Source organism: Stegostoma tigrinum, chromosome 5, assembly GCF_030684315.1.
Source record: "Stegostoma tigrinum isolate sSteTig4 chromosome 5, sSteTig4.hap1, whole genome shotgun sequence".
NCBI lineage: Eukaryota > Metazoa > Chordata > Chondrichthyes > Orectolobiformes > Stegostomatidae > Stegostoma > Stegostoma tigrinum.
In genome coordinates this window covers 102920271-102945287 of record NC_081358.1, presented here as the reverse complement: position 1 = coordinate 102945287, position 25017 = coordinate 102920271, and the positions used below count along the sequence as shown (strand labels likewise).

The 25017-nt window shown below is 40.7% G+C and overlaps 1 long non-coding RNA gene across 10 annotated transcripts in view; it reads left to right on the top strand.

Moving 5' to 3' along the window:
* LOC125451774 (uncharacterized) overlaps window positions 1-25017 on the top strand; it is a 98143-nt gene that overhangs the window by 54355 nt on the left and 18771 nt on the right. For all 10 annotated transcript variants that reach the window (XR_009445785.1, XR_007247381.2, XR_007247384.2 and 7 more), the window contains one exon: window positions 24540-24598. This is a non-coding gene — a long non-coding RNA (uncharacterized LOC125451774). The remainder of the gene's footprint in view (window positions 1-24539; window positions 24599-25017) is intronic.

Below are 25017 nucleotides of genomic sequence, written 5' to 3'. Positions count from 1 at the left end.
ATCAGCAGTTCTTACTATTTGTAGCGTACATCTGCTGTTTTATTATTTAGGCCAATATTGTGATGTATCAAAGTCAATCTTCCTGGTTTAAAGTTCAAATAAAGCCTGAAAATTAAGTCAATCATCAATAATTGGTATATTCGCCATGGCACGAACTGCAACAGTCAAAGCCCGTTTGCCGAACAAGCAGCACTATCCTCTCGTGCAGTATAAATGTTGCTTTTTCCCCTTGAATTCATATTCTTGTGAAGTATCCTGCTGGGTGCAAGACAAAAAGTTTTCACAAAATGTGACTTTTTATAGCCATATGATGAGATATGTAATTTTATATTTGCGTGTTAGCTATTTTAAGTAGAAAGCTCAGTGGAAAAACAATTTCATAAGTCAGGATGTTTCATAGAAACATAGAAAACAGGAGCAGAAACAGGACAAAGAAGAACAGCGCAGGAATCGGCCCTTTGGCCCACCAAGACTGCACCAATACAGGATGCCTTTCTAAACTAAAACCCTTTTGCCCCTCATACATATCCCTTTATACCCTGCCTATTCATATACATGCCAAGATGCCTCTTAAATGTTGCTGTTGTATCCGCCTCCTCTGGCAGCACATTCCAGACACTTCCCACCCTGTGTTAAAAAAAAACTTGCCTCTCCCCTCTCCTTTAAATTTACCCCATTTTACCTTAAAAATATGTCCCCTTGTAATTAACTTTTCTGCACTGGGAAAAAGACTGACTATCCATTCATCCATGCCTCTCATAGTGTCTATCAAGCACCCCTAAGTCTTCAACGTTCATGTGAAAACGACCAAGTTTGTCCAATCTCTCCTCATATCTAATAACCTCCAAACCAGGTAATGTTCTGGTAAACTTTCTGTCCCCTCTCCAAAAGCGTCACATCTTTCTGATAGTGTGGCAACTAAAACTGTACACAATTTTCCAAATATGACCTAACTAAATTCTGAGACAGCTGCAACATGAAATTACAGTTTTTATACAATATGCCCCGACCAATAAAGGAAAGCTTACCATACACCACCGTGACCGCCTTATCCATTTGTGTTGCCATTTTCAGGGAACTATGGACTTGTGGCTAGATCCCTTGGATGGTATTAAGATTCTGCTATTTGCCATATACTTTCCTCCTGCATTAGATCTTCCAAAATGCTCACCTTGCATTTGTTAGGATTAAACTCTATCACCTATTTCTTCATCCGAGTCTCCAACTTACCTATATCCTGCTGTATCTTCTGGCAATCCTCCTCACTATCCACAGTGCCCCCAATCTTTGTGTCATCTACAAACTACTGATCAGGCCATCTACATTCTCCATTCAAATCACAGAATATGGTCCCAGCTCTAATCCCTGCAGAACACCACTGGTCACAGGAGGAAAAAAAAACACCTTTCCACCCCTACTTTGTGTCTTCTATGACTAAGCCAGTTCTGTATCCATTTTACAGTGGATCCCATATGACTTTATCTTTTGTATCAGTCCATCTTAAAAGGACCTTGTCAAAGGCCTTGCTAAAGTCTCTGCAGACAACATCTACCAGTCTGCCCTCATCAGTCATCTTTATCACTTTCTTAACAAACTCAAATTCAATTTGAGACACAACCTTCCCTGCACAAAGCTATGCTGCCTGTTCCTAATAAGTCCATATTTTTCCAACTGTGAGCAAATGCTAGTAGTAAGTTCACATAAAGATAATAACTAACTTGAGGAAGATATTAGATGACTTGAACTCTACCCTAGCAAAAAGTCACCATCTTCATGAAGGGAATGGAGAAAATTAACCGTCAAATGGTCAATATTCATACAAGAATTCATGACAGACAAGTCTATTGTTGTCCTCAAATATTTACACATTTATGTTTTACAGTGAGGATTGCTAGATACCAATCAGGAGGATTATTCAATTTCTCTTTAGTCCTGTATGCTGAAGGTTCCCTTCCTTTGCCCCAGGTTAGAATAGTCAAATCACTGTGGGTTTCAAATTTATTACAACCTAGGGATCACCCCTTTTTATAATCTGTGTTGAATTCAAGTATTACATTGGTAAAGCACATCATTTATTTCTACTTCACCCTCAAAATAAGAAACTTGAAAGATTACAAATTTAATAATTTGGAACATTCATATTTCCAATGTACAGATAATATAAATGGAGTTGGTGTCACAGCTCTCTTACAGGAATGTATGTAAGCAATTTGTGTACTATTAATAGTTTTAATCTTTTTAGTTTTTAATCTTAATCTCAACCTTTCTACTTTTTATACCAATAAAAGTTATTAACATTTGGAAGATCATTGGAACCACAGATTATCAGATAATGGACATGATAGCCTAAATTTTCCATTTTGACATGTTTTAGACTAGAATAGCTATTAGTGTTATAGTGTGATTGAGAACTGTGGTCAGTTTATTAGCAGAAATACAGTGCACATTTGGATGGAATTGGAAAATTATATTGTAGTGAACTTTAAAGGGGTAAGGACAAAAAACATTTGGAGAGCCTAAAAGCGTCTCAACCCAAGGTTTTCTGAAGAAGGGTCTAGGCTTGAAACATCAGCCTTCCTGCTCCTCTGATGCTGCTTGGCCTGCTGTGTTCATCTAGCTGTACACTTTGTTATCTCAGCCCAAGTTTAGCTTGGGTTGAAGAAGTGAGGGGAAGAAGTGGAGGGAAAGGATACCCAAGAAACTAAAATTAGTTTGCAGCAAGTGATTGAGTAGTCCTTTTTATTTAGTTTCCTTTGTGATTGCTTATGAAGTGTCACAACATGAGCTTATGCCACATCACATCTTATCCTCATAGATAATTGGGGAATGCCTGCAAACAAAACGGGGCTAGATTTCGGGCCATATCTTACCATTATCATCATTGGCTTTACCAATTTAACATAGAACATTACAGCACAGTACAGTCCCTTCGGCCCTCGATGTTGTGCCAACCTGTTATACCGATCTGAAGCCCATCTAACCTACACTATTCCATGTATGTCCATATGCTTGTCCAATTTCACAGCTATTGGAGCAAATGACATATCTCCACATTTGCCTTTCTGAGAAAAATGTTCCCTATGATCATTGCCAAGTTAGTCTTTGAGTCATTAAGTCATGCAGCATGGAAACAGACCCTTCGGTCCAACCAGTCCATGCCGAACATAGTCCCACACTAAATTGGTCCCACCTGCCTTCTCCTTGCCCATACGCCTCCAAACGTTTCCTATTCATATACTTGTCCAAATATCTTTTAAACATTGTAACTGTACCACATCCATCACTTCTCAGGAAGTTCATTCCACACGTGAACCACTCTCTGTATTAAAAAAAATTGCCGCTCATGTCTTTTTAAAATCTCTCTCCTCTAACCTTAAAGATGTGCCCCCTTGTCTTGAAATCCCATCTTAGGGAAAAGACAACTAACATTAACTCTGTCTGTACCCCTCTTTACTTTATGAACTTCTATAAGGTCGCCTCAATCTCCTACACTCCCATGAAAAAAGTCCTAGCTTATCCTGCTTTTCTTTGTAAATTTTCATACCCAGCAATATCCGAGTGAATCTCTCCTGAATCCTTTCCATCTTCATAATAACTGGGCAACTAGAACCGGACACAGTATTCTAGAAGAGGCCTCACCAATGTCTTATACGACTCAGCATGACTTCCCAACTTTGTATACTCAAAAGACTGAGCAATGAAGGCAAGCATCCCAAATGCCTTTTTAACTACCTGTCTATATGTGGCACTAACTTCAAAGAATTATGCACCTGCACCCCTAGGTCTTTCTGTTCTACAATACTACCAAGGCTCTACCATTAATTGTATAAGCCCTACCCTTGTTTGTTGTACCAAAATGCAATACCTCACCTTTATCTAGATTGAACTCCATTTGCCATTTTTCAGCCCATTGACCCATTTCATCAACATCCCTTTGTAATCTTAGAAAACCATCTTCACTATCTACTCTGCCACCAATTTTGGTGTCATCCGCAACCTTACTAACTATGCTTTCTATTTTCTCATCTAAATCATTTATATAAATGACAACAAAAGGGGGCCCAAAACTACCAGGACCTTTTAAGACCTTTAAAAATGGAAACACACAAACAATTGAATTATGCCCATAATTGGCCATCTTGTCATGTATTTTTCTCATAGAGTCATTATGATGCAGAAGGAGGCCATTCAGCCCAATGGATCAGCATCAGTTCTCCACAGAGCAATCCAGTCAGTCATATGCCCCACTCTATCCCTGTGGTCCTGAAAATCTATTTCCCTCAAGTGCCGATTAAATTTATTTTTGAAATAATTGATTGTCTCTTAATTAACTCCATAAAGACTGGTATCCCTTCACCATATTTACATATGCATAGTACATGACACTGAACCAGCCAGCTCAGCTTTCTCCTGGAGTGACCAGAACCCTTGATACTCCAGTTTATATCTGTCAGCCAGGACTCCCTAATTGGACCAGATTAACAGCCCCAATCAGGGAACTCATATTCTATGAGGTCCATCTGACCAACCTCATGACAATCATTACATCCCCTGGGATGTAGGCACATTATTTTTCCTGTAGTTTCTGCTAGGGCAGTTTTTGCACCACACCCAGTTCCTCCAACCCTGTTTCAAACAAACATGCCTCCTGATTTCTGCCTCTACTTTTGCAGGTAAGGCAAATGGCACTAGGTGGGCCTTGCACATGTAAGGTGCCTTAACTTCTTTGATATTCCCTAGGCCTTCCTGAAAATCCCCCAGGGATTTAATTAGGGCTTAGTCAGGCAACTATTTTCTAATTGAGAAATGATGAGACAATCAAATTGGTTGAGAAAAATTCAATGTCACCAAATCAACCTTGGGCCCGTAACTTTTACTACAATGAGCGGCAACTGAACCAGCTGCTTCTCCTAAGAGACTGGAACCAAAGTTGTATTCTTAATGTGCTGGGGTTACTCAGTATAGGTTCTTGGCCTGGGCAAGGTCATATGTAAACTTAAGGGTTGGAGTCCAGAGCAAACTTTAAGACTGGTTCAACAATTACTGATACAGCTGCACTGATAACTACCTCCGTTACAACTGGGTGACCATTTAACCAGATGCTTATTTTGAATGGTCCTGATTTGGATGTAGGGAAGCAATTTAACTGTTCAAAACCAGCTTTAGGTGGATTTTCCATGGTGTGCACGCAACATGACATCTGTCTATGACTTCTCTTACTCCTTTCAGGCCTAGTGGAACTCTTTCCTGTCTCCCATCCGCATACTGGCAGCAACTATAATGGCTTGCTCGCCTGGATCCTGAAGAAAATATTAACCATTTGGCCGAGGCTTGGCTTTGTTTTGAGATTTTGCTGTGGGTTGACCAAGAGTCCATCTGTTCCAGGTCTGTCCTGAGTGAGGTTATGCAATTGCCTTCAGTCAAGTGGTGTACTTCAAGCTCTGTTGGCCTGGTGAGGTGTCCACTTCCATTGGCATACCCTGTAACTTGCTCTACTTGCCATATTTTCTAATGAAAAAGTCAGTTGTTGCAGCTAGTTGACACTTTTGTGTGGTTACATCATTAATCCCACAAACCTAGCAGTCTCTCTACATTTCATTAAGGGTTAAACCAAAGTCACATGCCTCTGCCAGTTGTTTAACCTCATCATGAATCCAAACATGGATTTCCCTGGTTCTCATACTGCTGAGAAAAACCGATAGTGTCTCAGAATTAGAGGATGCTTGGAGTCATAATATTCCTTAATTAAATTGGTCAACTGTTGAAAGGTTTTAGTGGTGCTTCAGGAAACATCAGGCTTCTAATAATTGAGAAAGCTGTGGATCTACAAGCTGTCAGGAGAATTATTCATTTTTTTATCTGCCCCAATGTCATTTGCCAGAAAATATAATGCATTCTTTCCACATACTGGGTCTTCGATGGCAGAATTGAATGAGTCAAGCTTCTCAAATAGTGGCAGATGCTAGAAATTCTTAACCCAACTCAAAGATGACTGTTGCAAGCAAATCTCTTCAGGGCTGTGTTTTTCTCTTGTCACCACTAAAATAACTCCATGAAGACTAGTATCTTGTCACCAACTCACCTCTAACTTACATATGCATAGTACATGACACTGACCCAGCCAGCTCAGAATTGACTCCCAGAGTGAACAGAACATCTGACACTTCTGTTTATGTCTGTCAACCAGGGATCCCTGATGAGACCGGGTTAAGAGCCCCAATCAGGGAACTCATTCTATGAGAGCCACCTGGCTGACCTTATTACGATCACTACAGTTTCTGTTTCTAACACCCTCACAGACAGCGAATGCCAGGTCATTTCTCTAATATAATTGGTAGAATCAGAGGCTTGGGGAAAGATAAAACATCAAAGGTTAAATGTGTTAAGTTAGTGCAATAGATTACATAATCAAGGAAAGTGATACAATGTCACATGATTTTGCTCATTCCTGCAACCTCGCAGTAGGGTGAGGCCATGTTGAGATGTTTCTTCAAGAAAGATAACACATTTCATACCTCGTGGCCCACCAGACGTTTTTAAAAGTACAAAGATCAAGAATATTATAATTATTGTAAACTGCATGCAAAATGGTTCTTCCTTACATTTCCTGTTCATCTCCAGCCAAAAACCTCATATCGGTATCAGCCAGTACATGAGCCACTGATTAGAGGGAACACTTTTTCTTTATCTGTCTGCCTATTCCTATCATAATCTTGAATACTTCTGTCAAAATCACCCGAAAATTGCCTGGCTCCAAGGTGAACAACCTCAGCTTCTTCAATTTAACCATTCAGGTAAATTTCGTCAGCATCCTCTGAAGGATTCTCACATTTTTCCTAAAGTGTGATGATAAGATGCAATAATCTAGCAGTGGCCTTAAAAGACTTTTGTAAAAGTTGAACTAAACTCCTCACCTTTATCTCAATACCTCTATTTATGAAGCCAGGGGTCCCATGTACTTTGCTCACTTTTCTCGCAAAATATCCTGCCTCCTTCAAAGATCTCTGCATATGAGCACCCAGATCTGTCTGTCACTGTACATTCTTTAGAACTCTATATTACTTCTCCCTATCCACTCTGCCATTTGACTGTCCATTCTTTTACCTTGTCTCTGACCCATCATTACTACTAAAGGGTTGGCATAATATGATTTGAGTAATTGCCAGCAGGAAAAGCAATAAGATTTTCATTAAGATAGACGACCATACATGTTTTCAGTGCTGTAGGAGGCCATGTGACTTATTGTGTCACTCCCTGCTCTAAGTATTTCACTTTTAATAGAGACAGTGGTTTCTCCCTTTACTCCCTGTGACAAAGAATTGCAAGCCTCATCAAGAAATTGTGTAAAGAAACTCAACTAATCTCTCTTCTCTTTCTTGGTGACAATCTTGAATTAATGATCCCTTGTTACAGGAAATTGTTTTTCTTTCTTTTCAAAACATTTAATAATCTGAAAAATCACTAATAAATTCCAGCCATCTTTGCTCCACTGAATATGTCTAAAATGCACTTACTTTAACATTGCTGTGTCCTTTCTGTGACCCTATATACTTAACACTGCCTAGCAACCCTGATCATCCATTTCTCCTGGGCGTGATTAAAAACTGAACTCCTGCACGTACCCAAATTAATATATTAAAAAAGCATTCATGCATTTGAAGTATTTCCACCACCACTGACGCAGTTACTGAAAACTATCATGAGCCATTAAGTGTGCAAAGTTCTCTAATGGCAGAAATTATGCCTGATTGTTACTTGTCGTCACTCATTTTATACTGCTACAACAGGCAACCATGAGCAGAGAAGGATTGGCTGTTTATAACTCATTAATTTTAGACTCATTAGATCCAAAATATGTATATTTCACTTGGTAAATAAGCTGCATGTAGTGAAACTGACCTCATTCATAAAGAAGTCACTCGATATAACCCCTAACCTGTTAAATTTATCCTATCTCAGAGATGCTAATATTAAGTATCAGTGTCCAAGGGTCCAAACATACATCTGGGTGAAGCAGCGCTTTACATGCACTTCACACAATCTAGCCTGCTTAATTCGCTGCTCACTATGTGGTCTCCTGTCCATTGGGAAAACAAAGCGTAAACTGGGTGACTGCTTTGCAGAACACCTACGTTCTGTCCACAAAACAACCCTTGAGCTTCCAGCTGCCTACCACATCAACACACTACCCCTATTCCCTGGGCAATATTTTTGTCTTAGGCATGTTACAGAGCTCCAGTGATTCTCAGCGCAAGCGGACACAACAGCACCTCATTTCCACTTGGGGACCCAATAGACTTCTCGACTCAGTAAGTTCAATAACTTTATGACTTGAACTTTCCTTTCCCCTACCCCAACACACCACACCTTGTTATCAAATAGCCTGCTTTTACATTCAATCCACTGTTAGCCACTAACAGTCCCCATTAATAGCTGTTCACTCTCCTGGCCAGATCGTTATCCACTCCTTTGTCTGACCAACTGTTCTCCCTCTCTGGGCTCTATTCCTTACCCCCTTTCCCCTCCCTATTTTCTGTATGTAAACTGACATTTTCCTGTCTACCATCAGTTCTGAGGGTCACCAGAATGGAAACGTTAACTCTAATTTCTCTCCACAGATGCTGCCAGACCTGCTGATCTTTGCCAGCAATTTCTGTTTTTGTTTCTGATATTAACTGACTTGAACAAATGAAAGAAAAATTTCCAGGCATTCCAAATTCTGCTGTCTATTCTGTGATCCCTGATGGTAGTGCTTCAGTATAGGCATCTATTAAGGGCAAGATTGTGAGCTTCCTCAGTCAAATATCCTGTACAGCCCTCATTGCTTGAAGAATGGACACTTTAATGAGTTACTTGAGTGCTGCTGATAGTCACAGGGCATTATCCTAACTTAAATCACCTGCCTTAAGACCTTAATTATTATTTAGACAATAAATTACCGTTCTATTGCTCATACCAAATGTTAGTATTTAGTGTGCCCAGGTCAGGCACTGCTTGGATTAAATATTCAGGAAAACATTCCTCTAGGAAACCAATTGGTCAACTTTGATCAAATGCTGCCCATTGATCAATCATTGTTGCCAAGTTATTGTAAGACATTAGAATTTGCCTTTTCCCAGTGTGCTGGTGGAAGGACAAAGCTGTTAAGAATTCAAACAAACCTAACTGGACTGCCTAGGACAGCATAGTTTTTGAGTATGTATTGACAAAGCAGAAAAGGTACCTAAATTGATCCCAGATCTGTGCTAAGTTACTTAAATGCAGTGTGCATTTAAACACAAATGTAGGTAGCCCCTGCATTAGAGAGCGGAAATCAGTCAAGGTCTCTGCCTCTTGCTGCTGGCCAGTAGCTGTAGTGATGGTTAAGCCCAAAATAACTGTCAACTGTAATTTCTCCAGTGGTAGAATTGCCTGCTGACACGCTAGATTCCTCTTTGAATATTGCTGCTTGGATGAAGTACCAAGGGTGACATAAAGCCATTATTTAGCCAGGGGCCAAGCTCTTTAGAAGATAAAGGGAAAAGGATTCTTAAAAAGCACTTCAGCATTCAGCATATGTTGTGCTATGTTCATATATGGAGTTTTAGATGGATGTTCTCATGGGGCTATGGTACGAGATGAGATAAACATGAAATAATGTCCACATTTCCTCTCTCAGCTCGCTTGAGGGACTATTCATAGTATATTGCTCCAGATAACAGTATATTCTGTTTTCCGGTGAGCTGATGGATTTTAGCCATAATGGTTACAAGTCTACTGTATTAACCAAAAGTTTGAATTGTGTGGAGCCACATACTCTCCTGGGAGCATGAGAGAAATGTTATTATTGCGTTTTCCCACAGAAAATAAATCCAGAAACAATACTGAATAAAAGAAGATAGATTAAGAAAATGTCAAGAGGGTCAATGCTGAATCTTGCAGTCAGCTTCCAGCTGATGATGTTTGAGTTCTCATTAGGTGAGCTACAGTTAAGAGTCTAGGAAGTCTTGTGACAGAGATTAGCATCCTTGCCTCTGAGCCAGAAGATCTTGGTACAAGTCCCACTTTCGTGGCTAAGGCATGTATATTAATAATGAGACCAAACAGGTTGAGTATTAACAGTTAAATCTTTCTACAGGAAATAAATTGCAAGAAGAGGCTGCTGATTAGTTATTTGCAGGAGGCAGTGACCTGCCCCTACACCACCTCCTTCACCCCTATCCCAGGCCCCAAGAAGACTTTCCACATCAAGCAGATGTTCACCTACACATCTGCTAATGTGGTATGCCGTATCCGCTGTTCCCGTTGTGGCCACCTCTATATCAGGGAAACCAAGGGGAGGCTTGGGGACCGCTTTGCAGAACACCTACACTCGGTTCGCACTAAACAACTGCACCTCCCAGTTGTGAACCATTTCAACTCCCCCTCCCATTCCTCAGATGACATGTCCATCCTGGGCCTCCTGCAGTGCCACAACGATACCACCTGAAGGTTGCAGGAACAGCACCTCATATTTCGCTTGGAACCCTGCAGCCCAATGGTATCAATGTGGACTTCACAAGCTTCAAAATCTCCCCTCCCCCTACCGCATCCCAAAACCAGCTCAACTTGTCCCCGCCTCCCTAACCTGTCCTTCCTCCCGCCTATCCCCTCCTCCCACCTCAAGCCTCACCCCCATCTCCTACCTATTAACCTCATCCCGCCCCCTTGACCTGTCCATCCTCCCTGGACTGACCTATCTCCTCCCTAGCTCCCTACCTACACTCACCTTTACTGGCTTCATCCCCGCCTCTTTGACCTGTCTGTCTCCTCTCCACCTATCTTCTCCTCTATCCATCTTCTATCCACTTCCCACCCCCTCCCTATTTATTTCAGAACCCCCTTTCCCCTCCCCCCTTTCCAAAGAAGGGTCTTGGCCTGAAACATCAGCCTTCCTGCTCCTCTGATGCTGCTTGGCCTGCTGTGTTCATCCAGCTGTACACCTTGTTATCTCAGATTCTCCAGCATCTGCAGTTCTTACTGTCTCTGAAACAAATATGCATCTCCAGGGCTTGGTCCTTTGGAAGACAAAGGCATTTTTCCAGGCATTTAGCCTTTTCAATTAAACAAAAGCTTGGGGGATTCTGTCTCTTGCTGTTTTCAACATAGTATGTCTGGGCCAAGCAGAAATTCTTTGGGGTATCTGGTCACTGGTGCATTCCCCTTGGCCAATTCAAGTTACCAACCAATCAGTATCCTGTATATCATCATAGAATCACAAAATTGTTCTGGTACAGAAGGAGGCCATTCAGCCCCTTGCGCCTGCATAGATCTATAACTTAATATCAAGCACATTTCTTTTCTTCATATCCCTGCACGCCATTTCTATCCAAATAATCATTCAACGCCCTTTTGAATACTTCGATTGAACCTGCCTCTACCACACTTCCAGCCAGTGCATTCTATATCCTAGCTACTTGCTAAATGAAAACATTTTGTCCCCATGATCCTTGCTTTAGAACATAGAACAGTACAGCACAGAACAGGCCCTTCAGCCCACAATGTTGTGCCGACCATTGATCCTCATGTATGCACCCTCAAATTTCTGTGACCATATACATGTCCAGCAGTCTCTTAAATGACCCCAATGACCTTGCTTCCACAACTGCTGCTGGCAACGCATTCCATGCTCTCACAACTCTCTGCGTAAAGAACCTGCCTCTGACATCCCCTCTATACTTTCCACCAACCAGTTTAAAACTATGACCCCTCGTGCTAGCCATTTCTGCCCTGGGAAATAGTCTCTGGCTATCAACTCTATCTATGCCTCTCATTATCTTGTATACCTCAATTAGGTCCCCTCTCCTCCTCCTTTTCTCCAATGAAAAGAGACCGAGCTCAGTCAACCTCTCTTCATAAGATAAGCCCTCCAGTCCAGGCAGCATCCTGGTAAACCTCCTCTGAACCCTCTCCAAAGCATCCACATCTTTCCTATAATAGGGCGCCCAGAACTGGACGCAGTATTCCAAGTGCGGTCTAACCAAAGTTTTATAGAGCTGCAACAAGATCTCACGACTCTTAAACTCAATCCCCCTGTTAATGAAAGCCAAAACACCATATGCTTTCTTAACAACCCTGTCCACTTGGGTGGCCATTTTAAGGGATCTATGTATCTGCACACCAAGATCCCTCTGTTCCTCCACGCTGCCAAGAATCCTATCCTTAATCCTGTACTCAGCTTTCAAATTCGACCTTCCAAAATGCATCACCTCGCATTTATCCAGGTTGAACTCCATCTGCCACCACTCAGCCCATCTCTGCATCCTGTCAATGTCCCGCTGCAGCCTACAACAGCCCTCTACACTGTCAACGACACCTCCGACCTTTGTGTCGTCTGCAAACTTGCTGACCCATCCTTCAATTCCCTCGTCCAAGTCATTAATAAAAATTACAAACAGTAGAGGCCCAAGGACAGAGCCCTGTGGAACTCCACTCACCACTGACTTCCAGGCAGAATATTTTCCTTCTACTACCACTCGCTGTCTTCTGTTGGCCAGCCAATTCTGTATCCAAGCAGCTAAGTTCCCCTGTATCCCATTCCTCCTGACCTTCTGAATGAGCCTACCAGGGGGAACCTTATCAAATGCCTTACTGAAGTCCATATACACCACATCCACAGCTCGACCCTCATCAACTTTTCTAGTCACATCCTCAAAAAACTCGATAAGGTTTGTAAGGCATGACCTACCCCTCACAAAGCCGTGTTGACTGTATTTGATCAAGCCATGCTCTTCCAGATGGTCATAAATCTTATCCCTCAGAATCCTTTCTAACACCTTGCAGACGACAGACGTGAGACTTACCGGTCTATAATTGCCGGGGATTTCCCTATTTCCTTTCTTGAAGAGAGGAATTACATTTGCCTCTCTCCAGTCCTCAGGTACGACTCCAGTGGAGAGCGAGGATGCAAAGATCTTCGCAAGTGGCGAAGCAATTGCATTTCTCGCTTCCCAAAGCAGCCGAGGACAAATCTGATCCGGGCCTGGCGACTTGTCAATCTTAATGTTTGACAAAATTTTCAGCACATCAGCTTCGTCTATCTCTATCCATTCCAGCATGCACACCTGCTCTTCAAAGGTTTCATTCACTACAAAGTAGGTTTCTTTCGTAAAGACAGAAGCAAAAAACTCATTTAGGGCTTCCCCTACCTCCTCAGGCTCCACACACAAGTTCCCTATGCTATCCCTGATCAGCCCTACTCTTTCTTTGACCATTCTCTTATTCCTCACATAAGTGTAAAATGCCTTTGTGTTTTCCCGGATTCCTCCTGCCAAGCCTTTCTCGTGCCCCCTCCTGGCTCTCCTCAGACCATTTTTGAGCTCCTTCCTTGCCTGCATGTAATCCTCTCTAGCTGAACTTGACCCTAGCTTCCTCCACCTTATGTAAGCTACCTTCTTCCTTTTCACTAGAAGCTCCACCGCTCTCGTCATCCAAGGTTCCTTAATCTTACCCCTTCTTGCCTGTCTCAGAGGGACATATTTACTCAGCACTCCCAACAACTGTTCCTTAAACCGTCTCCACATGTCTATAGTTCCCTTACCATGGAACAACTGCTCCCAGTCCATGCTTTGTTCGCATGTCACTTTAAATTACTTTAAATCTTTTTGTGTCTACTCCTGTGAGCGCAAGACAAAATTCTTCAACAGCATGTCTTTTTATTCAGCAATATTCAATGTATGCTCAGCCAAGTGACTAGGTTGTAAGTTGTAGTTAATTCTTCTTCAGTTGTCTGCTCAATGGCAGATCCTTAAAAATTGTTTGCTGAACCACAATAAAGCATTGTGATTTCATACTACGGTCAGGACAGAGAGTGCTGAGGTTACTTCAGTCAGAATGGGGAATTGAACTTGGTGCTGTTGGCGTTAATCTGATCCACATACTAATTGTTTCATCAACTGAGCTAACCAACCCTCCATCATAAATTACAGAACAGAATTCAATATATTTGATTGTATGTGTGCTAGTATGAGAATGAATTACAGGATTGTTAGTAGAATGTAACTGGTTGGCTAAAAATTTGTGATGGAGAGAACAAATTAATCTTATTGTTACGTAATTCTGATTCTATATAAATGACATGCAATTTCTCTCTGCGATGACCTAAATAGCCATTTGATTATAAAAACAATTGTAATAAGAAAGCACATCAGTATGTGCTTTTCTCTGTGCCAATAAATTTGGTTCCTATTGTCATGTATATGTTTGCTATAAAAAAAGCTTAACTCCTTCATTACCAAATACATTATTTTCCACAGTGGAGACATCAGCATTCCCTCTAGTTTTCTTTCCAGCTACACAGACCTTTAATGTCTCTGTCAAGTTTGGCATGCTGACGCCAATCGTCATGTGTAGAACCTTGCAGCCACACAGCTCATGAAACATTAGCAGACATAATGGATTTTCATTGCAACAGTTATGGCGTAATGTTTTTCCAACATGCATTCTTTGAATGTTTTTCATTGTCTGCCCATCATCATCTCTCTAAGTAACATTCCCCAGTTTATCATTGCTAGTTCACACCATGTAGATTCCTTTATTTACTTTCAGCACTCTAGTCTCAGAATCAACTGCGTGGCTCTCCATTTTGATGATGAATTGTTCATATACGGTTACTCTCCTCCAAATGGCCTCACACAGCTAGTCTGCCATTTTTTTCTCTAATTGCTCACTACTAGGATGATCTATTCTCAAGCTGATTACTCAACATATTGATCCAGAAAACCATTTCATACATATTCCAGGTATTCCTTCTCTACAGCATTTGTTTTGCCTAAACTAAATATATATTAAAATCACCCATACTTACAACTGTACCTTTTGTTTGCATTTCTAATTTCTGTTTAATACCTTCCTCGACATTAGCACTTTGGCAATCTATGTGCAACACACACTATTGTTTCTTTCCCTTGGTGTTTATAAGTTCTACCCATACAGATTCCACTTCATCAGAGTCACTATCCTTCCTCACTATTACACTAATGGTCTCTTTAACCAGCAAAGCCACCCTACCCCCTTTTCTTCTTTGTCTAATCTTTCAAAAAACTAATTACTCCTAGATATTCACTTCCCATCTCTGGTCAACCTGTAGCCAGTATCTATAATCCCAACTATATCAGACTTGTTTATATCTATTTGCATGACTAATCCATTTCTTTTATTGCAAATGCTTCATTCATTAAGATGCAAAGCTTGTCTTTCTAACACTTTTTGTCCCATTCATATTATTCTTACATCATGGCCCTATTTGATTCTTGCCCTTAAACTGCCTTACTCCTAAACTGTCATCCTATCATTTTTCTGTCTTTCATTTTTGTCTTTGTTTCACTGTCTTCTGTCTACCTGTATAGGTTCTCATTCCCGTGCCATTTTAGTTTAAAGCTTCTCCAACCACGCTAACAAATACTCCTCCTTGGACATCAATCTCATGCCTGCCTGGGACTGGTCCTACCTCCTCCAAAACTGGTCCCAATGCCCCAGGAATCCAAAACTTTCCCTCTCACATCACCTCTTCAGCCATGTATTCTTCTGATAGATCCTGCTATTTCTAATCTAACTAGCACATGGCACTGCTGGTAATTCTGAGATCATTATCTTTGAAGTCCTACTTTTTAATTTGCTTCCTAACTCCCTGTATTCTGCTTTAAGGACCTCAACACTTTTTTTTAAGCTATGTTGTTTGTACCAATGTGTACAATGACTGCTGGCTGTTTACCTGTTCACTGCAGATTCCTATAGCCATTCCAAGACATCCTTGACACAAGCACACAGGAGGCAACATACCTTCCTGGAGCCTCACTGTTGGCACAAAACCACTTATCTATTCCTGTTACAATTGAACTGTGTATTTCTATACTCTCCCTGAATGTACTCCTCCTCTCCTTTGCAGCTGAGGCAACTGTGGTGCAATCATTTTGCTGAGAGGCTACTCCCACAAACTCTATTCAGAATGTTATGTCTGTTTTACAGGGGAATGGCCACGACAACAACAGTTCATACTACTTGCCTTATCCACTTTCTCTGACTGATGGTCATCAATTCCCTGTCTGTCTGTGGAGTGACCACCTCTCTGTACAGGCTATCCTGTACCATATTTTCCACTGCGTCCTCAGCCACCACTCCAGCTCCAAAACACAGGCTTCGAGGAGCTGCACTAGGACACACATTCTAGTACCTGGCTCTGGAACTGTGCCTAACTCTCACATTTTGTTCTCCTTCCCTGACTTACCTTTTTAAATTAAACACTTAGAATACCCTTAAAATCAAATAATATTAATTTATCTCAGGTCCTTCTTCTATAGACCTCCAAATTATTGTGTTTACAAACTATAACCCCAAAATAAAGACATTAGAAACTATATGCAATATAAATAGTATAAATACTCACCTGACCGTACTCATCTAACTAGTAAGGATCTTTCCACATCATGTTTTGACAATCTTCCAGCCTGCTTCGCTGCAAGCTACTGCAGGACACTCTCCCCAGTTTATATGTAGCTAGTCTCTATTTCCCTGAATAAGCTAGATGTCCTTTTCTTTTTTCTCTTTCCTCTTCTTAAATGTATTAACATCTTGCTTAGGGAGTTAATTCAATTTGTGCTTAATACTATGCAACTGTTTCCTCTGTGGCCATCGTTGATGTGTGAGATTCAGCAGGAAATGCTGACTTGGGCCAAAGGGTCTGTTTCTGTGCTATATGACTCTATGACCCTATGACTAGCCATTCAACCTTTATGAGTCACCATAACATAATCTTATGCTTGTTTAACATTCATACACACTATTCTATGTCTGTAATCTTTATCCCATTTTATACTGCAGCTATCGTTCTGCTTAGACTTGTGCTAACCTTGTCTATATGTCTCATCTACTTTGCCTTAATGACTTGAGCAGTACGCTAAAGTGCGGTCTCACTTTCAAACTGAAGGCCTCAGGTTTGTACTTTGCACCTTACTTTTCAATTGTTGTCTAAAGACATCAGGTAAGGTGTAAAATTCACTGCTGTTTCCCATCTCGTACTATCAATAAGAACTCCAGCATCTCTTTTGGCTTCTCCCTGGCAAGTTCATCACCACTCATTGAATCAATATATCTCTCATTTAATATCTTGCTCATGTCCCTATTAAATTTATGCTAATATCCCTCTTCTTGGGAGCATTAACTTATATTTATACCATAAACACATAGTAAAGGCAGTGATACTATTTCAATTTAATATTTATCCCCGATTACCCAAGCTTCAATCAGTTCTCTAGCCAGTGAAATACTCTGCTTGCACTATCACCCAGAGGTCCATTCTGTTCATTTATAGACTACACCGAGAATTAAAATGAGGTTGAATGTCAATGCAATGCCTTATCACACCATTTAGAAGCCCCCAAAGTGATTCATTTACAATGAATTACTCTGAAATACTATCATTATATGGTTCACATTTGAACCAGCTGGAGCACTGAATTGTAACAGCCTGTGTGAAATCTGTGACTTTCTTTTGGTGCCCAACAAAGTTTTTTTCTAATCATTGGAAGAAATCTTGTTAACTATCTGGCATTGCTAACTTTGACTAACACACAAGACTCTGTAGGTACATTTTTTTGTGCTAAATCGCAAATTTACATGATCACTTTCTTGTTTAAGCATTGCAACACTTAAATTTCTCATTGTAACATCACTTTGATCCTAAATACTGCTGGATGACATCAGTAAAAACACACCCTGCTTGGAATGCTCACACCCAAGTCTCAAAATGGAAACTGTAATCCACTGAACATGCCCATGCTCATTAGGTTATCTGCTCCAACTCCTTTTCAGACAATTTGTCAAGATACAGATAGAGAAGGCACTATGAACTGGATATGAATTGCTTAACAGACACTTGTAGTCATCAATGTCCCTTTCAAGACTCAAGTAGATATATTTAATGAGAACGGATTGGATCATTATTTAGATAGGTTTGGTGTGCATGGATATGAGGAGATCAGCACTAACTAATAGAACCAGTGCAGGCATGATGGGCTGAATAGCCTCTTCCTACACTATAACAGTTCTGTGATTCTCTGATAGATGTTTCTTGGATTGAAGTGATTGTTGCTGCAGCATCAGTAATCCGAAGTGATTTGGCAAGTGTACAATTACAGATAATACAAGTTCAACTGCCCTGTGCTGCCATGATTAAACTATCCAACTGTTCTCTGATGATTTAAAAGCTTGCTGATTGAAAATATTTGTATTGATATTCACAAAAATAAGGGCTTTTGTGGTGCAATGATAATGTGCCTACCTCTAAGCCAGAAGGCCTGGTTCAAATCCTACTTGCTCCAGAGGTGTGACACAACATATTTAACAGGTCAATTAGAAATATTTATTTCAAAATGGCAGCATTAAGAATACTACCTTGTGGAAATCTTAGTATTTTCTTTTAAAGGAGTTTTTGTCCACCTGAATAGAAAAATAACTACTTTATACATGTACTTGTGCTTCATAGAGCAAAGGCAATGTTTCAACCCGACAATCATCTTGGTTTATTTCCAGGTTAACTTTTCACTTAGAGAACTTAGCAGTCACTCTGCCAAATATGGAATCAATCTGCCCACACACATTATCTAAGCTAAAACCAGGAAGATCTATTTAGATAAAAGAAATAAAGAAGCTTCTAGATCCAAAATCAACCTGCTCTGCAGGAAATATTGCAAACATATTGCAGAGGGGGTCAATGTTTGAAAAAACAGAATGGTTGATGTTTCCAATGTAAATCATTCATCAAAACTGATTGAAGATATTGGCAAAACCTAGACAGCAACTCGTTACTGTTGAGTCCGTCATTACTTTTTTTTTCATTTTTAGTTTGGAACTGTGAAGTTGCAAATTGACTTTTGAGCTTTGAATAGCAGCTTGTTTTTTGTTTAAAAATGAAGAAAACAAAAGACAGAAGTTTGGTGTTGGAATCTGGCTTGGAAAGGAAATGAGGGTTAATGTCTGTTCTAAGGACGCTGTAAATATTCTGGAACTGAGATGGTTATGCTCAGGGACAGAAACGTGGTTGGATGTTGAATTTGTCAATGAAGGTAGGACCAATGCTGCTCAGCCAACCACAGAGAATGTTGAAGTAAAGGGAAGAAAGAGAAAACTGGTGTTGACTGGGTAGGATGAGTTTTGTTTGAGAAGCTTCTGGACTGGGGTTGTTTTGATTTTTGCTCCCTCTAGTTATTCTCCAGTTATTTACTTGTTGAAAGTTCTCAGAAAATAATCCTAGCCAGTCAGAAATAAGTAAAAGTCTCCAGAGTCTGTGAAACTTGTTTGCATTGACCAGTGATTTCAGAATTCACACGAGGTACACAATGCTAAATGCCTGCAATATAATCTACTGTCAAAGGATTTTATGAAGGCCTGGTTTTTGAACATTGTTGAGACAATTATGGAATAACCACATTAAAATTTTGTTTTGTAATTTATCCCTTAACTGTGTCTGTCTGTATGTCTATTAGCATGTGAGTGGGGGCTTTATTATTAAACAAGATTGGGCTTAGATTAGAGATATTAATTAGATTGCCTTGTATTTTATCTGTGTTCTGCAAAAATTACATTCTTAATTTTTATTTTGTTTCAGTGTAGACTAGGTGTCCAAATCTGTTGATGTAAAGTTTGGGTAGGAACACTTGAACAGTTTTGAGGGTCACTGAATGTTTTAATTTGATTGCATTTTAATAGTGAGGTTGATTTTGTTTGGCTTGTTACCCCTGTGTTGGAACATAATGATCTGCGGTGCACTCCCTGAAAAGGAGGTGGAACAAGGCTCCACCCTCATAACTTACAAGAATATTTAGATGTAAACTGATAATACCAAAGCATACAAGGCTATGGGCCAAATGCAGAAAATGGAATTAGAAGTTAAGTAGTTGCTTTTGACTGGCACAGATTTGATGGGCTGTAAGGCCTTTTTCAATGCTGTAGACTTTGATGACTCTATGACATTGTGTGCGAATTCAATTTGCCACAGTTACTAATTGTCATAATTATTGCCATTATATACATTCTGATTTTAAAGTTTTGTTCAAGAAAATAATTCAGCTACACATATCAGTTACATACCCAAGTAAAAGACATTCTAAAAGAAACACCAAATTACTTGTTAATGCATCCAGATTGATTGCAAATCTTCCATCCATTCTAGTATATCGGCTTGGATAGAGGATTGGCTAACTAATACAGAGTTGCAATAAGGGGTTCGATTTCAGGCTAACAAACTGTAACTAATGGTGTGCCATAGTGACTACAATTATTTACAATATATATTAATGACTTGCATGAGGGAAGTGAATGTACAATAGTTAAGTCTGGAGATGACACAGAAATAGGTTGGACTAGTTAAAAAGTGGATTAAAACTTGGAAAATAATGTGGGGAATGTGAAAGTATGCTCTTTGGCACGTAGAATAGAGAGTAGAATATTATGAAAATGGAGAAAGATTGCAGAAAGCTGCAGCACACTGGGATTTGGGCATCCTCATGTATAATAAAACATAGCTAACACCCAAGTCTGACAGATAGGAAGGCAAATGGAATGTTGGCCTTTTATTTCAAAAGAAATAGAGTGTGAAAATAGTGAAATCCTGTTAAAACGAAACAAGGCACTACTCAGGCTACAGCTTGAATACTGTGAACAATTTTGGGCCTCTTATCTAAGGAAAGGTACACTCGCATCAGAGGCGGTCCAAAGAAGGGTCACTCGGCCGATACCAGGAAGGAAGGAATGTTTTATGAGAAACATTGAATAGTTTGGACCTTTACTTATTGGAGTTTAGAAGAATGAGAAGAGACCTTACTGAAGTATATAAGATTCTTATGTAGCTCGGGTTGTCGATGTTGTGGTTGGTTGACCCGCCAAGTTGGTTTGTTATTGTTCTGGAGCTGTTTCATTACCCTGCTGGGTAACATCATCAGTGCAGCCTCTGATGAAGTGCCATTGTATTTTCCCACCTGGGTTTTAAGAGTAGTGCTGTCATTTCTTTTTCTTGCTGGTGGTATGTCCATTGATATGAATAGGGCAGTGACATCACCAAGTCATCCCACTCAGACCAAGAATTCTTCAACTCCATAAATGACATAAAGATAGATGACGATGAGACCTGGTATGGAGGGAAGGTCTTATGAGGAAAGACTGAGGGACTTGAGGCTGTTTTCGTTAGAGAGAAGGAGGTTAAGAGGTAACTTAATAGGACATTCAAGATGATCAGAGGATTAGATAGGGTGGACAGTGAGGGCCTTTCTCCTTGGATGGTGATGGCTAGCATGAGGGGGCATAGCTTTAAATTGACGGGTCATAGATATAGAATAGATGTCAGAGGTAGGTTCTTTACTCAAAAAGTAGTAATGGTGTGAAATGCCCTGCCTGCAGCAGTAGTAGACTTGCCAACTTTAAGGGCATTTAAATGGTCATTGGTTAAACATATGGATGATAATGGAATAGTGTAGGTTAGATAGGCTTCAGATTGGTTTCACAGGTCAACGCAACATCGAGGGCTGAAGGGCGTGTACTGCACTGTAATGCTCTATGTTCTATGTCCTACGGTATCGTTAGACGTCACTGACCTATTCACATCAATAGATATACGACTAGCAATGGAAACAATGACAGCACTACCAGAACAAGAACAAGACCCCAGTGAAATAATTTCCACAGACAACATGCTGAAGCTACTGGACCTATGTCTCACCACCCACTTCACTTTCAATGGCCAAACATATGAACAGATCAATGGGACACCCATGAGGTCACCTATCTCCGGAGTAATAGCCAAGGCAGTGATGCAAAGACTGGAAAGTACGGCGCTTCCGCTAATCAAATCAAAACTATGGATACACTACTTGGATGACTGCTTTGTCATTATTAAACGGACCAAACTAGAGGAGACACAAAAACTAATAAACAACTAATAAACCCTCACCAGAATCAAAGTCACCAGAGAAGAGGGGAAGAACAAACAGCTTCCATTCCTTCTCATCATGGTAGAGCGCAGAACAAATGGGGAATTCCAAATGGAAGTACACAGAAAAGCCACACACACTGACCAAGTATTGAATTTCAACAGTAAACATCCTAACACACACAAATGAAGCTGCGTGGGAACATTATTTAAACAGGCAGCAACACATTCCAGCAGCACAGAACTACACTGAGAAGAGCGAGTTTTGAGAAGATTTGTAGCTCAGGTTGAGGTTCTGGATGTGAGTTTGCTCGCTGAGCTGGAAGGTTAGTTTTCAGATGTTTCATCACCATTCTAGGTAAAATCGTCAGTGAGCATCCGACGAAGCGCTGGTGTTATGTCCCGCTTTCTATTTATCGGTTTAGGTTTCCTTGGGTTGGTGATGTCATTTCCTGTTCTTTTTCTCGGGGGATGGTAGATTGATTTGGAGCCAATGTGTTTGTTGATGGAGTTCCGGTTGGAGTGCCATGCTTCTAGGAATTCTCGTGCATGTCTCTGTTTGGCTTGTCCTAGGATGGATGTGTTGTCCCAATCAAAGTGGTGTCCTTCCTCATCTGTACGTAAGGATACGAGTGATAGTGGGTCATGTCGTTTTGTGGCTAGTTGATGTTCATCAACCGGAACTCCATCAACAAACACATTGGTTTGGAGCCAATCTACCATCCCCTGAGAAAAAGAATAGGAAATGACACCACCAACCCAAGGAAACCTGAACAGATAAATAGAAAGCGGGACATAACACCAGCGCTTTGTTGGAGCTCACTGACTATGTTACCTAGAATGGTGACGAAACGTCTGAAAACTAACCTTGTAGCTCAGCGAGCAATCGGACATGCAGAACACTGAGAAGAAGAAGAATACCTCTTCCAGATATTCAAGGACAACGGATATCCAATAAACTGGGTCGGAAGATTCCTATTACACAAACGACACCAGGAAGATACTACGTGCCCCGACACACTCCTCATGCTACCTTACATCAGGAACACATTGGAACTAACCACAATACTCCTAGGACCTCTGGACATTAGAGTTGCACGTAAACCCACATCAATCCCATGACAACTGCTCATACGAACCAATGACCCTCTCCCCATTATGGACAGGACCAATGTTATATACAAGATTCCCTGCAGAGACTGTGACAAACACTGCATTGGACAAATAGGAAGGAAATTAACAACAAGGGTACATGAACACCAATTGGCTACAAAAAGACAACCAATACTCACATCTCTATCCACATGGATAAGGAAAACAACCAATTCAATTGGGATAACACCGCGATCCTGGGACAAGCAAAGCAGAGACAGGCACAGGAGTTTCTAGAAGCCTGGTACTCCATGAAGAAAGCCATCAGCAAACACGTAGAACTCGACCCCATATGCACTCCATTGCGAACGAAAACTGGAAGTGAGGTAATCCAGCTCAATAGACTCCAGAGTTTAAAAACCAGGCAGGAAAACACAGCAGCGCTTCATCCGAGGCTGCACTGATGATGTTACTCAGCACTGTATTGAAACGTCTGCAGAACAACAATGAATCAGCTCAGCAAGCCAACCAACCACAAGATTTTTATAGACCTTGGTAAGGTGGATGCAGAGTGGCTGTTACCTCTTGTTTGCATGTCGAGAACTAGAGGGCATAATCTCAGAATAATGGATAACACATTTAAGACAGTGATGAGAGGAATTTCTTCTGACAGGGTAGTGAACCTTCATCACAGAGGGCTGTAAAGGCTAGGTTGTCAAATATATTTAGGCCTACATAGACAGACTTTTAATCAGTAAGGGCATCAAGTGTTATAGAGAAAAGGCAGGAAAATGGATTTGAGGATTATCAGATCACCCATGGTTTCATTGAGTGAAGAGCAGAATCATTGGGCTGAAAGCCATACTTCTGCTCCTGAGTCTTATTGTCGTGTGGTTTCTGTGTCCACCATTAGTCATAAAGTCCCTACAGTGTGGAAACAGGCCATTCAGCCCAACAAGTCCACACCATCCCTCCGAAGAGCATCCCACCTACACCCATTCCCCTATCCCTGCATTTCCCATGTCTAACCCACCTAAACCTAAACATCCCTGTATACTATGGGCAATTTAGCATTACCAATCCACCTATCCTACACATCTTTGGACCGTGGAAGGAAACCGGAGCACCCGGAGGAACCCACACAGACACGGGGAGAATGTGCAAACTGCACACAGACAGTCACCCAAGGTGGAATTGAACCTGGGTCCCTGATGCAGTGAGGCAGCAATGCTAACCCCTGAGTCACCGTGCCACCCCTTTTTGTTTTTAGAAATGTCTCCTCATCTCCATCCTAAATGATCTACCACAAATCCTCAAATTGTGACCTTGCAGGTGGTGTGACATATCCGCCATCCTCCCAGCATCTACCCTGTCTAGTCACAGAAGTCATTCTAAAGGTTAAAGTAAATATTTGGACCTGTCATGATTCATAACAATGCAAACTGCAGAATTTCAATTTATAAGAGTAGTGGACTTTTGGGTTTAATATTAAACTAATTTTCTCCCTCAGGTAACCGCATAAAAAGAAAATCTACGGCACAATTTGAAGTGGATGAATGCATTTATCAGGTATCCTGGCCAACATTCCTCAACTAATGTTACTTAGAAAACAAAATGTTACACGAAGGATGGTGGAAATTTGGAATTCTTAATGCACACCATACAATTATAGACATCTTCAGGTGTTTTCTGAAAGTGTCAAGAGATGCAAGATCAATTCTAACTTTAAAGTCTGAGATTGATAGATTTTTGTTACCCAGAAGACCATATGAAGCGGGGCTAAGTGGGTAAATGGAGTTAGGTTGTAATTCAGCCAACAGGGTTAACAGCAAAGCTGGCTAGCAAGGCTAAAAAGCCTGCCCCTTTTCCCTTGTTCTTTTTTGTCTCATTGCTGTTCCCAGCACTTTTCTGTATGCAAATTAAATGCCATAATAGGTGACTGCACTTTGAAGGTGATTTGGACATTTTTTCCACTAACAAGATGGGAA